This window comes from Leopardus geoffroyi, chromosome C2, assembly GCF_018350155.1.
Source record: "Leopardus geoffroyi isolate Oge1 chromosome C2, O.geoffroyi_Oge1_pat1.0, whole genome shotgun sequence".
Classification (NCBI taxonomy): domain Eukaryota; kingdom Metazoa; phylum Chordata; class Mammalia; order Carnivora; family Felidae; genus Leopardus; species Leopardus geoffroyi.
The window spans coordinates 109,250,943-109,263,522 of record NC_059333.1 but is presented as its reverse complement, the minus strand read 5'-3'; the positions used below and the strand labels follow the sequence as shown (position 1 = coordinate 109,263,522).

Sequence of the window (12,580 nt, the reverse complement as noted above, 5' to 3'; positions counted from 1 at the left end):
GATAACTTTAACAGCATGTTATTTGCTAATCAGCTGAAAAGTAATATTATGTTGACTTCATTTGCTGATGGTGGAAGGATATTGTCTGAAAACTTCTACCACTAATAAACATTTGCTACTCTTGAAGGCAAATTGTTTAAAAGTAGGATACAGCAAGACCATACCCCTAGTTCTTCATCTAAAGTATTTTTATGCCACACTTTATTCAGAAAGAGTTACTCCATTTTTAACTTTTACTATTTTAATTTTAACCAATATTTATTTAATAACAACTAGACATATTAATCCTGCAGCCTAGAAAAATGATCAGCAAGATTCAGGTCCTTAAGATGTGTACCCTTGCCAAATGCTAACCTGTGTGTAAATAAATGGGATTTCCTAAAAGGGATAGAAGCTGTGGAGACTCACAATTTCAAGAAAAGGAAAAGGACATTGTTAATGGGAAGCTTGAGAAATCTGACTGGTTCCCAGTAAGGCTTCTTGAAACATTCCCTGCAGAAGATTAACCTCAGAAGTGAACAAAACTGAGGGGCAACTGGAAAAACAATCACCCCTTCTGGGAAAGCTTTTGTTTCTTTTCAGTGGCATTTTACTTCGGTCCATTTTGGAGCTCATCTCCTTCTCATAAACATGCCATAAGGAGGACACAGGTGCTCGGGTTTGTACACACTGCACTAACCACCTGCGCAAAGGAGGCCCAAGTCTGTAACCTTACTGCTCAAGAGCAAGGGTCTGATTGAATTTTTTAATGCCTCACCACCAAGGAAATATATTTTATTTAGTGGGGGTAACAGTTCAGTTACTGCCCCAATGATCAAAATGGTAATGCGAAACGGCGGGGAGGTGTGGAACAGTCTTCTATTTCAGTTTAGTTGGTTATTGTTTTAATGCTGAACTGCTAGCGTAAAAATGAGATCATAAACTCATTCCGAGTTACAAACAAAGAAAAGGAAGAGGAGAGAGGGGGCCGCAGACGCCCAACAGGGGACTGGGCTTAGGGGCGAGCCTGGTGGCATCTCGGACTCGCGGCGCCGTCGCCATGGGAACCCCGCGCAGGCGCAGAGAGCGACGCCGCGCAGCCGAGACTTGCCTCCACCTCCCCGCGCGGCGTCGCTCCGGTGCCCTCGTTTATTCCAGGAAAGGGTAATGGAGTAAATCCTCCTCGCGCAGAGTGTACCCGGCCTTCTCCGAAAGGGTCCTGAGTGGGGTCACCGAGCACAGGAAGAGTCGTGAGACTCCCCAAGAATAATGGACAGCGTACTTTTCCTTTCTGGGAAACGCGGACCTGCTTTCTCCGCGCTGTCGGGAGGTCAGAGTACGGTTCTGGGGACCCCGCGTGTGGGTGAAGCATCCTGCAGCAAAGCTTCGCCCTCCAACGGACGAAACCCCATCCACCGCCACGGGCGACTCGAGAAGTCATTTCTGGCGCGGGCACACACACACCCACGTCTTCTGAATTACGCCCCCAACCAACCCCCTCCAGGACTAGCCGTGGTCCAGTTCGCGCTGGGGGTTTGGGGGATCCCCACGCACAATACTCACACGGTCCCTTAAAGAGCGCGTCCCAGCCGGGACTGGGAAGAGGAACTTGAGCCACCTGCTCATTTGCACACCTGGTCTGGTGTACCAGTCCTCGTTGTCTTTCCGCCTAGCTCCCCCCAAAGCACTGACCTGCTCAACTTTGAGTGTACGGCAGTTGAAGGATTCCTGGGAGTCCTTGGCACAGGAGCAACCTCCAAAGTGCTGGGGTGGTGAATTGTGGGCCCCTGTGACTTTCAACTCCAAAACCCCGTCGAGGGACGGAAAAGCCCCCCAGAAGCGCACTTCTCCCCACCAGCCAACAGAAAACCCTGAGACGCGCAGGCGAGAGCGGGGCGCAGCCGCCACAACCTGCTTTCTCATTCAAATCCTTACGCTAACACTGGAGCCCCCTCCCTCCCGGCCCCGCAGCTCCTGAGGAAATCAGGAACTGGAGCTGGAGAGAGCGGACTGGAGCTCCCACCTCCTCCAAGGGCCCCAGCCGGCCGGGGGTAAGGGGTCGAGGGCTGGACCTGGACCGCCCCCCACCCCCGGGCGCATGCGCCCTTACGGGGCTCTCAGGGGGCAAGAGCCAGAAGCACTGGGAATAAAGTCTTTTTTTTTTTTTTTTTTTTTTTTTTTTTTTTTTACCCGTAGGTTTCAAAGTTTCCCAAACCCAGGGACACCTCCTGGATTCTCACTTTGGGGCTGTGTTCCCAAGAGCCTCGGTGGTTGTAGGATAAAGGAGTTTGGAGAAACGAAGTTGGAAGCGAGGAAACAGAATGGGAACGGTTTACAGCTTGCACCAAAGTAAAAAAGTGTCAGAACCACACCTTAAAAGAAAATCCCAAACCGCCCATCTTATGTCACCTTCTTTTACCATTCTAAGAAAATAGCATTTAGTATGCTGTTATAACCAAGGATATCTGCCTTGAGTAAAGTGCAACTAAGACGAGAAAGAGGGAGTGTAGGTAACCCTCTGCCTTTATTCCCCCCACCTCCCACCGTCAGTTCTTCCAGATGTTTCTCCTAAACGTTAACGGGACAGTTATTCAATCGATCAGTTTAGTGGCTGGCAGACTCCAGCGGCCACCCGGCAGTAAGAGCTTGGCCAGGGCGGAGGAAAGCTTGCACACAGTAGGTACTCAAATAGTGATGCAAATGATGAAATCTACTGAGTGCAAAGACAAGGTGATTGATTCGGTTGGTGCGGCTGCTGGAACGCTGACTAGCGCTAGCCTCGGCAGTCACGGGGTGATCCGGTCTCAGGATTCCAGGATTTGCATTTATCAGCCTTCATTCAACCTGCCCTATTGTTAGTTCAAAGCCTGGCTGGGAGGGACTTCTAGACTCTGCTCCTCACTCACCTTCAGTTTAAAATTCTCCACCAATAAGAAGGTCCTAGAAAAGCTGGCAGCATAGGGTTGGCAGGGATTTTCTGGGCTTAGTGACAACATAAACTAAAGTCATTTTTCTAGTTTTGCGTGAATTTGCTCAGGAAGTTACAACTGAGTGCTCGAGCTTGGAGAGAAGGGCCGGGTTGCCTGTCCGCTTTGACGGACAGTTAGTGTGGGGGGTGGTAGCACCGTGACCTCTCAGCGCAAGATCTAGGGTTTCACCTTTTCATCCCACTTAGCCGATACCATAGAAACAACCCATTTGTATTATTCAATTCAACAGAGGCAATTACAATGTCACAGCAAAGCACCATGGGCATGAAGAAACTTTATCCTGAAAGCAATCTTGGACTCTCAAAAAAAAAAAAAAAAAAAAGCCACCGGAATAGTCATTTGAATTTCTTCATGCCAGGCTACCAGGGAAAATGCAATTTGGAAAAACACATATAAGGTCGTTTGGCTCCAAAGAAAGAAACCTCCCAATTTTTTAAATATGTCCATACAAAAATCCTCAATTTATAAGAAATTAAACAGGTAAGGTAACTCTTCTAACCCCAAATTGCTTCTTGTTTTGCATGCAAACATGTGCTGTTTAGAGATTTGTTTTGCTGGTAATCTCCATGGTGAACAGGAAGTCCAAAAAGAGAGAATGAGAGACGCACACACACACACCAAGACAACCCTTCACACAACCATGGAAGTTATCCACTCCAAACCTCCTGTGTTTGTCTTTCTCATACCTGAAAACCCACAGATGGGTGTTAAAATAAGCTCAGACACCAAGTTTCAAAACAAGAGCATTTGTTTGTGATGCAGTCTTTATTATGAAAGTTCTAATTTCCATAATTTCAAGAACTTCAAATTTCTTTATGCAATGTTTCAAACCTACTAAAATCAAGGCAAATACCCATATAATACTCCTGCTCCTTTACACCTTTTTTTTAAATAAAGCATTACAGATACAGCTAAAACCCCATTTCCTGGCCCTCCTCCCTCCCATTGTGTGAATCATACTTAATCATGGTCTTAAGTGTTTAGGACATATGGATATATCCATAAATCTTTTAATGTAGCTTTTCCCTGTGAGTCCTTTTTTTTTTTTTTTAACACCATTAATCAGAAAAATCACTAACTAAAACCAAGAAAATATTGTTACATTGCTAAGTGTTTAGAAGCCAGACAGAACTATTTTTCCCTGCTGGTGACAGGGGGAATGATAACAAAGGGATTAGACAGTGGGTAGTAAACAGCCTCTCTAGGTTACACAAACCCTTCCATGGTTACAGAATGGTCAATAGAAAAACAAAACAAATACTACCCCCTTCCTTCACTGGGTACAAGAGAATTGGGGGAAAAAATGGGATCTAGATTAACACTTCTTTGGGCAGGTAAAACAAAAGTCCTATCTAAGTAATACCTTTTTTGCATGGTCTCTTGGTCACCTAAACACTAATCTTTTAGTGTGGATTTACCCCTTTTCCAAATATAAGGGCTTCTGCTGGTAGCTCAATTCAAGGTTGAAATCAATCCCGCTGAAAAGTCCGGAGTTGAATCTTCCTTGCTTCCCCATACACGGGGACCTCCATCTGTACTGCAAGTTCAGCCAAGCCCTTTACAGCAGCCCTTTGACTTAACCTCCTCTGTGCAGTAAAAGGGCTATGAAAGCACCGATTTTTCTTAAATGCCATTTACTGGTGAAAGACATCCTTCCCCACCCCCACTCTCCTCTGGCTTCCAGAGCGATGACTCTCATTAATTATACTGGCACAGCACTGTCTGGCCTCCCTTCTAAATAGCTGCCAGATTTCTACATATCACCTCTGCCTTGATACAGAATGTGCACTGACAACAGGATCACAGAAAATCCTGTAAAAGGTGCCTGATAGCTGGTAAGATGATTGATGTGCTTTGAGGTGGGCCTGCTGTGCTGTGCTGCGCATCATAAAGGGTTTCTTAGAAAACTGCACTAGGAATCTCTATGTTGGAAGTAGATATTTCTAGCTGTACAAAAAGGGTGGCTTTCAGTTGCAAAAATAGGCATATTTAAGATACTCGAATTTAATCAGCAATAATCTGCAAGTTATATCCATAAGGCAAGAAAGTGAAGGAGATGAATATTATCCCTATTTTAACCAATGCACCAAAAAGTCACAAGAATAACCAGAGTTTGACAATTACTAAGGAGGAGTTATATCTCTCCCAACACATTTCTTGAGTACTTGCCATGTACCAGGCACTGTGCTAGATGGTAATTCTTAGCTGGAATTCAGATAGTACTCCTAAGTACAGATCAGTAGCTCTCCTAACGGCCCTACTTTTAAATACAAATAACAAAACCACAACTCAAAGTAGCTTGAGTAAAATAGCCAGTGTAGTGAGTCCCACCTTACAAAAGAGGCAAGGATAAAGGCTTCAGGAATCACTGGATCCAGGAAATCAGAATTCATCATTTCTTTCTCATATTCTCACTTTTGATCCTTCCTTTTCTCTCCCTGCTTTTCTCAATGTTTCTTTGTTTAATGTTTGTTTATTTTTGAGAGAGAGAGAGAGCACGAATGGGGAAGGGACAGAGAGAGAGGGAGACACAGAATCTGAAGCAGGCTCCAGGCTCTGAGCTGTCAGCACAGAGCCTGACATGGGCCTCGAACCCACGAACCGTGAGATCATGACCTGAGGCAAGGTCGGATGCTTAACCGACTGACCCACCCAGGCACCCCTCAACGTTTCAACCTTACTCTTTCCTATTACATAGGAGCTTCCTCTATAGGCCAGTGGGTAGAGAAAGCATTACCAGAGACAGCTCCAGGTCTCAATCATCTCGGCTAGTGTTCCCAGGGTAAAGAGAGGATTTTTTTTTTTTTTGCTTTTACTATCTGTAAATAAGATTGTAAGAAAGTGGGGTGCCTAGGTGGCTCAATCAGTTGAGTGTCTTTTCAGCTCAGGTCATGATCTCACGGATCGTGGGACAGGCTCTGCACTGTCAGCACAGGATTCTCCGTCTCCCTCTCTCTCTGCCCCTCCCTGCCACACACACACTCTGTCAATTAAAAAGAAAGAAAGAAAGAAAAAAGAAAAGATTGTAGGCAAGGATCCTAATTGACCTGGTTCAGGTCACGTGTCCATCCATAGGTCAATTAATGTGGTCAACAACAAGTAGAGTGTATATATAGCCAGTCTCTGATTATATACCCACCCCTACAGCCAGGAGTTGGGGTACCTTGAGTAGCAGCCCCACCAGAACTATGTGGAGTCAGGAGGATTTGTCCCCCATAGGAAGGGGGCTGTTCTTTCCAAATGAGGGTAGGAATGGATTCTGACAGGTAAAAAGAGCAAGGGTCCCCTACTGTGTCACCTCCTGAATCTGCCACCAAAGATAGCCATAAACACCTTTGATAGATTCCTATGTGTATGACAGACATTAAAAAAAGATAACTAAAGAAACTTCCTGTGTCCGTTAGGAAGAACTGAGGGGACGGGCAGTATAAATGCCACCAATCTTTCCCTCCCTAGCTACAGAAGCATATATCCCCACATGAAGCACATATCCCCACATGAAGCATATATCCCCATATGAAGCATATACCCCCACATGAAGCATATATCCCCATTTGCTAAGCTGAAAAAGGAGAGAAAGGAACATAAATAAGCAAGATGGCTGACCTCGAGAAGAGTGGCTTTGTATTTGTGCTTTTCACTTTTTATCACAGAAATTTTCATACGTATACAAAAGTAGAATAGTACAATGAAGCCCTACATGTTGGTCACCCAACTCTCAATAGTTATTAATATTTTGAAAATCTTTTACCTAATCAGGAATGTGACGGATTCACTGAATACTTAGTTTCATAAATTAACACATTTTTCCCTGTTGTGATCTTGGTTAATGGAAGAATGCATGCCTGCAAAATAACTATATTAAATAAGACTACTACATGTGAAGCTCTTAGCAAAATGCCTAGCACAAAATAACCTCTCAAAAATCTCAATTATTGGGGTGCCTGGGTGGGTTAGCTGGTTAAGCAACCAACTCTTGGTTTCTGCTCAGGTCATGATCTCATGGTTTGTGAGTTCAAGCCCCACACTGGGCTCTGTTGCTGAAGGTGCAGAGCCTGCTTAGGATTCTCTCTCTCTGCCCTTCCCTTGCTCATGCTCTCTCTCTCTCAAAATAAATAAACAGTCTTAAAAAAAAAAGTCAATTTTTTAGGGGTGCCTGCCTGGCTCAGTTGATGGAGCATGTAACTTTTGATCTTGGGGTTGTGAGTTCGAGCCCCACGCTGGGGATAAAGATTACTTAATAAATAAATAAATTACTGGTATTACTTGCAACCTATTTAAAGCTTTTAAACATTAGCAATGTCTACACATTGAAATGTATTTGGGCTACAGAGGAAAACAAATTAAGGCTAAACTCCTTGCCAATAGACAATAACATTTTTAAGTGCTCCATTTAAAAAAATGTTTTTAATGTTTAATTTTGAGAGAAAGAGAGTGTGTGTGAGTGAGCAGGGGAGGGGCAGAGAGAGAGGGAGACACAGAATCTGAAGCAGGCTCCAGGCTCTGAGGTGTCAGCGCAGAGCTGACATGGGGCTCGAATTCACAAGCAATGAAATCTTGACCTGAGCCGAAGTCAGACATTTAACTGACTGACTCACCCAGGAGCCCTGTAAGTGCTCAATTTTTAAACAGGTGATTTGTAATTTTTATAGCACAAGCCTATGTAATTGTTTCCCCCTTTCTGTACGAAAACATCAAAAATATTACAAGCAGGGACACCTGGCCGGCTCAATCAGTGGAGCATAGGGCTCTTGATCTCAGGGTTGTGGGTTCAAGCCCCACATTGGGTGTAGCGATTACTCAAAAACAAAAGTCTTTTTAAAAGTATATTATAAGCGGGGCGCCTGGGTGACGCAGTCGGTTAAGCGGCCGACTTCAGCCAGGTCACGATCTCGCGGTCCCTGAGTTCGAGCCCCGCGTCGGGCTCTGGGCTGGTGGCTCAGAGCCTGGAGCCTGTTTCTGATTCTGTGTCTCCCTCTCTCTCTGCCCCTCCCCCGTTCATGCTCGGTCTCTCTCTGTCCCAAAAATAAATAAACGTTGAAAAAAAAAAAGTATATTATAAGCAAATGCACTTTTCACCTTACAAATAGTAAGACACATGTTAGACTGTCAAGCTCAGGAAAGAGCTTGGACTAAATATCGGAATTCTGAATTCCAGGTTCCCTACTTGAATACCTTGGCAAAATAATCCAGCCTTCAATGCTGGGTGAAGACAAAATAGCAGAATTGAGTCTGTCTAGGTTAAATCCATCAATTCAACTAAGATTTTCTTATACCTCAGTTATACTTCTTAAGAGACTCTCAGTTCCCAGCATAGAATGAATACTTTTTTTTAAGTGAATACTTTTTTTAGAAGTTCATTTATTTTTTTTGATAATCTATACACCCAACATAGGGCTCAAACTGACAACCCCAAGATCAAGAGTCCCATGCTCTTCTGACTGAGCCAGCCAGGAGCCCCAGAAACAGTACTTTTTAAAAGGCAGGAAGGATGCTAATTAAAGTGAACTTATTCCATTTTCTGTTTTTCTCCAACTTACTTCACTGTTTTCTCCTGGTGGTTGGGGGGCAGGGAATAAAGTATTCTAGAGAATATTTGACAATAGTATCAGCGCCCCCTTGACTTCCTCCTAAGAGCTTCCCAGCCCAGCTCTGTGAATTTTGTTTTCAGAAAGACCTACCACAGAGCCGGTATCTACAATTTTCAAGATAGTCAGTGTCTGCTGGGCAGGACAGACATAATTGAAGTACTTTCTTGGGCCCAGAAAATAATACTGAAACTCGGATATCACATATTTTCATTACGGAATATATTGGGTTTCCCCTCCCATACCACCATTAAAAATTCCTGTAGAATCCCATAATATAATAAAAAGAAAAATGCATCTTCACAATCTATTCATTTGCGGACCAGTCATCTAATACAGCAATCATTTTTATAGACATTGAACAAAAAGTTTAGGCAAATGAGCAAATTGTAAGGCGAAGAGAAAATGAAGAGAACTGGTAAGCCAGAACGCAACTTCTAAAGCTTTCAAAGCTGAGGAGGAGGGAAGGCAATTTACACCATAAGGAAAATTCTCCTATTTCTATACTATTTGGAATCCTGCTGGTGTATGACCTCTCTTATTATTAACACCTGTTTTTTTATTTATTTTTTTTTTAATTAAAAAAAATTTTTTTTTAATTTTTTTTTTCCACGTTTATTTATTTTTGGGACAGAGAGAGAGACAGAGCATGAACGGGGGAGGGGCAGAGAGAGAGGGAGACACAGAATCGGAAACAGGCTCCAGGCTCTGAGCCATCAGCCCAGAGCCCAACGCGGGGCTCGAACTCACAGACCGAGAGATCGTGACCTGGCTGAAGTCGGACGCTTAACCGACTGCGCCACCCAGGCGCCCCAACACCTGTTTTTTTAACCAGAAGACAAACATTTAGGTTTTTCCATACATAGTAAAAGGAAAAACTGCATTTTAAAAGCCATGTTAGTTTTTGTTTCATTTAAGTATTTGCACTAAATATGTATTTAGGGGGCTTGATTTGCCCAAAATAAGTATTGTTTTCAAATTTGACAAGTTTTAAAATATTCTTTCAGACCACTGAAGGCAAATTAATCTTCACAATGTAGGATCATATGATGTATAGAGGAAAATTAGAATGGAAAAATAGATTCTGGTCAAGATGAGTAGGCAACAAAGAAACGGTTCACTTCATACTGTTTTGTTTTAAGATTTTTTTTTTAAAGTAATCCCTACACCCAACATGGGGTTCAAACTCACAACACTGAGATCAAGAGTTGCATGCTCTGGGGTGCCTGGTTGGCTCAACCAGTTAAGTGTCCAACTTTTGATTTTAGCTCAGGTCATGATGTCACAGTTTGTGAGTCTGAGCTCTGCGTCAGGCTCTCTACTGTCAGCCCACTTTGGATCCTCTGTCCCCTCTCTCTCTGCCCCTCCCCACTGGTTCTCTTTCTCTCTCAAAAATAAATAAACTTTAAAAATAAATTAAAAAAGAGTCACATGCTCTGCTAAGTCAGCCAGGCACCCCAGTCTACTTCATTATTTCATTCCTTATTTAACAAATATTTATAGAATTCCCAATGAGCAAGAAACTGGACTAAATGCTGTGGAGAAAGCAGAAATGCTCCAAAGTTTAATAAGGTACGATTTGAGTTGCAGGATCCATTCCACTTTGGAAGAGAGAGAAGACAGGTAATTATAATATAATGTCACAAGCACTAAAATAGATATGTGTTCAGTGTTGTGGAAGAACGGGAGAGGGCACTAATTACTCAATTTCATTGCTAAAGTATATATAAACTATGTTTCGAAAACCAAAACAGGAAATAGAATCATCCCAATACATCAAGTTTAAAAACTCTGCTTCTGTCTCAATTACTTGTTGTCCTCACTTTAGTTATGGAAATCTATTCATCAGGCTTCTTCAAAAAAGTCCTAGAAAATGAGATCTGCATTTTTTGCGCGTCAAAGCCAGTGCACATATTCAAATATTTACAGCATGCAAAAAAATAACAAAACAACCCTTCTCTTTGCTATGTGCAATGCACTGTGATATATTTTACTCTGTCCTGTTTTTCTTAGCCCAACATGAGGCTCGAACGCGGGACTCCAAGATCAAGAGTTGCATGCTCTGCTACTGAGCCAGCCCGGCGCTCCTGCTCAGTTCTTTTGTTCTTTCTTTTTAGATTGTTGGAGGCAACTCACTAAATTGATTTCATATCTCACTAATAGATCATGGCCTACAGCTGAAAAGCACTACTCCAATATGTCCTTTAAAAATGAAAAAGAGGGGCGTCTGGGTGGCTCAGTTGGTTAGGCAACCGACTTCGGCTCAGGTCATGATCTCACAGTTTGTGAGTTCGAGCCCCGCATCAAGCACTGTGCTGACAGCTCAGAGCCTGGAGCCTGCTTCAGATTCTGTCTCCCCCTCTCTCTACCCCTCCCCTGCTCACACTCTGTGTCTCTCTGTCTCTCAATAATAAATAAATGTTAAAAAAAAATTTTTTTTTAGTAACAATGAAAAAGAGGGGCACCTAGCTGGCTCAGTTGGTAGAGCATGCAACTCTTGATCTGGGGGTTGTGAGTTCAAGCCCCATGTTGGATGTAGAGATTACCTTTAAAACATCGTAAAAAAAAAAAATCGTAAAAAAAAAAAAAACATGAAAAAGCATGGCAGTAGTGCTCAGAACAGAAGCAGTGTGGTCAGGAGGACCCCAAGTCACACCTTCTGCCCAGCAAATTAATAGATATCAAAGCCATATAGGAATAAGTCTCTGGGAGAAAAAAAAAAAAAGGCCTGTGATTGCTCAACCCTTTAACCATGAACCCACATGAACAAAAAAGGCCCTCTAAAGTTGTCCAGTCCCCAAAGGGTGAATCCTCCCTAATGGAGGATCCTTTGAAGAGACTGTGGAGTATAAGGGCAATCTTCTGGAGAGCAGAACTGGAGCATCCAGATTGACTGACCAAGAAATTCACACACTGCAGGACTGAGAGTCATCATTTTCCCTGTCCAGCTGAGTAAGTAACATGCTATGATCTACTGACATCCCATTTTCCCTCCACATCCTACATCCCCTATGTATTGGGTGCATTGACATTTGGCCTTATACTTCCAGATCATGAGGAATTACTCTGGACCTGAACAAAAGGAATTCATATTACTCAGAGATCCTAAACTAGGGCATGGACTTGATTCCTAGATGAACACCATCTTTCCTGAAGAATACTAAACCCTAGAATCCTATCTCAATCCAATTCCACTTCATCAGAGTTTGCAAAACCTCAAAAAGCTAGAAGTTTGCAAAACTTCTAGCTAATTAATGGCATCTTCCCCTGTTTTCTATCATTTATACCATCTTTTTCTATTTCCTATTTGATATTTTAATGTAATTTGAATGGAAGTTAAATGAATGCACTCCATGGCCATCTTGAAATAAAAGTATAGTTGGTTCATTTTAAAGCTTTTTTACTGTTTCATTTTTAAAGTTCTGTTCTTGATATTTTAAATAATTTTTAATTAATTTTTTAAAAAATAAGTTCTATGTCCAACATGGGACTTGAGCTCATGACCCTGAGATCAAGAACCACATCCGTTATTGACTGAGCCCACCAAGTGCCCCTGTTCTTAATATTTTAATTTTTAGGGGAACCTGGATGGCTCAGTCAGTTAAGTCTCTGATTATTTTTTTTTTTTTAACGTTTATTTATTTTTGAGACAGAGAGAGACACAGCATGAATGGGGGAGGGTCGGAGAGAGGGAGACACAGAATCTGAAACAGGCTCCAGGCTCTGAGCTGTCAGCACAGAGCCCAACGCGGGGCTCGAACTCACGGACCATGAAATCATGACCTGAACCGAAGTCGGCCGCTTAACCAACTGAGCCACCCAGGCGCCCCAAGCCTCTGATTCTTGACTGACTCAGGTCGTTATCTTGTAGTTCTTGAGTTTGAGTCCAGAGTCGGGCTCTGCTCTGACAGGGATATGCCCCGATTTGAGAGACCCCCCAAAAACAAACCACCAGAGTCCAGAGTCAAAGCCAAGCAGCAAGGGTCGTTTATTGCAGGTTCCAACCCGATGCTAAGAGGCCCC

At 43.1% G+C, this 12,580-nt stretch overlaps 1 protein-coding gene and 1 long non-coding RNA gene across 9 annotated transcripts in view; one reads left to right on the top strand and one right to left on the bottom strand.

The window, feature by feature from the left end:
* Window positions 1-1,927, bottom strand: part of PLCH1 (phospholipase C eta 1) — a 221,024-nt gene extending 219,097 nt beyond the window's left edge. For 4 of the 8 annotated variants that reach the window (XM_045503194.1, XM_045503192.1, XM_045503195.1 and 1 more), the window contains exon 1: window positions 1,672-1,926. The gene's annotated coding sequence lies outside the window, so the exon portion shown is untranslated. Of the gene's footprint in view, window positions 1-1,542; window positions 1,633-1,671 lie in introns of those variants that run through there. The other 4 variants (XM_045503189.1, XM_045503187.1, XM_045503191.1 and 1 more) reach the window with 2 other exon arrangements.
* On the top strand, window positions 1,097-3,474 carry LOC123611359. The gene is made up of 3 exons (XR_006718614.1): window positions 1,097-1,315; window positions 2,176-2,485; window positions 3,199-3,474. It is a non-coding gene; the product is annotated as an uncharacterized LOC123611359 (long non-coding RNA).
* Window positions 3,475-12,580: the final 9,106 nt, after the last annotated feature.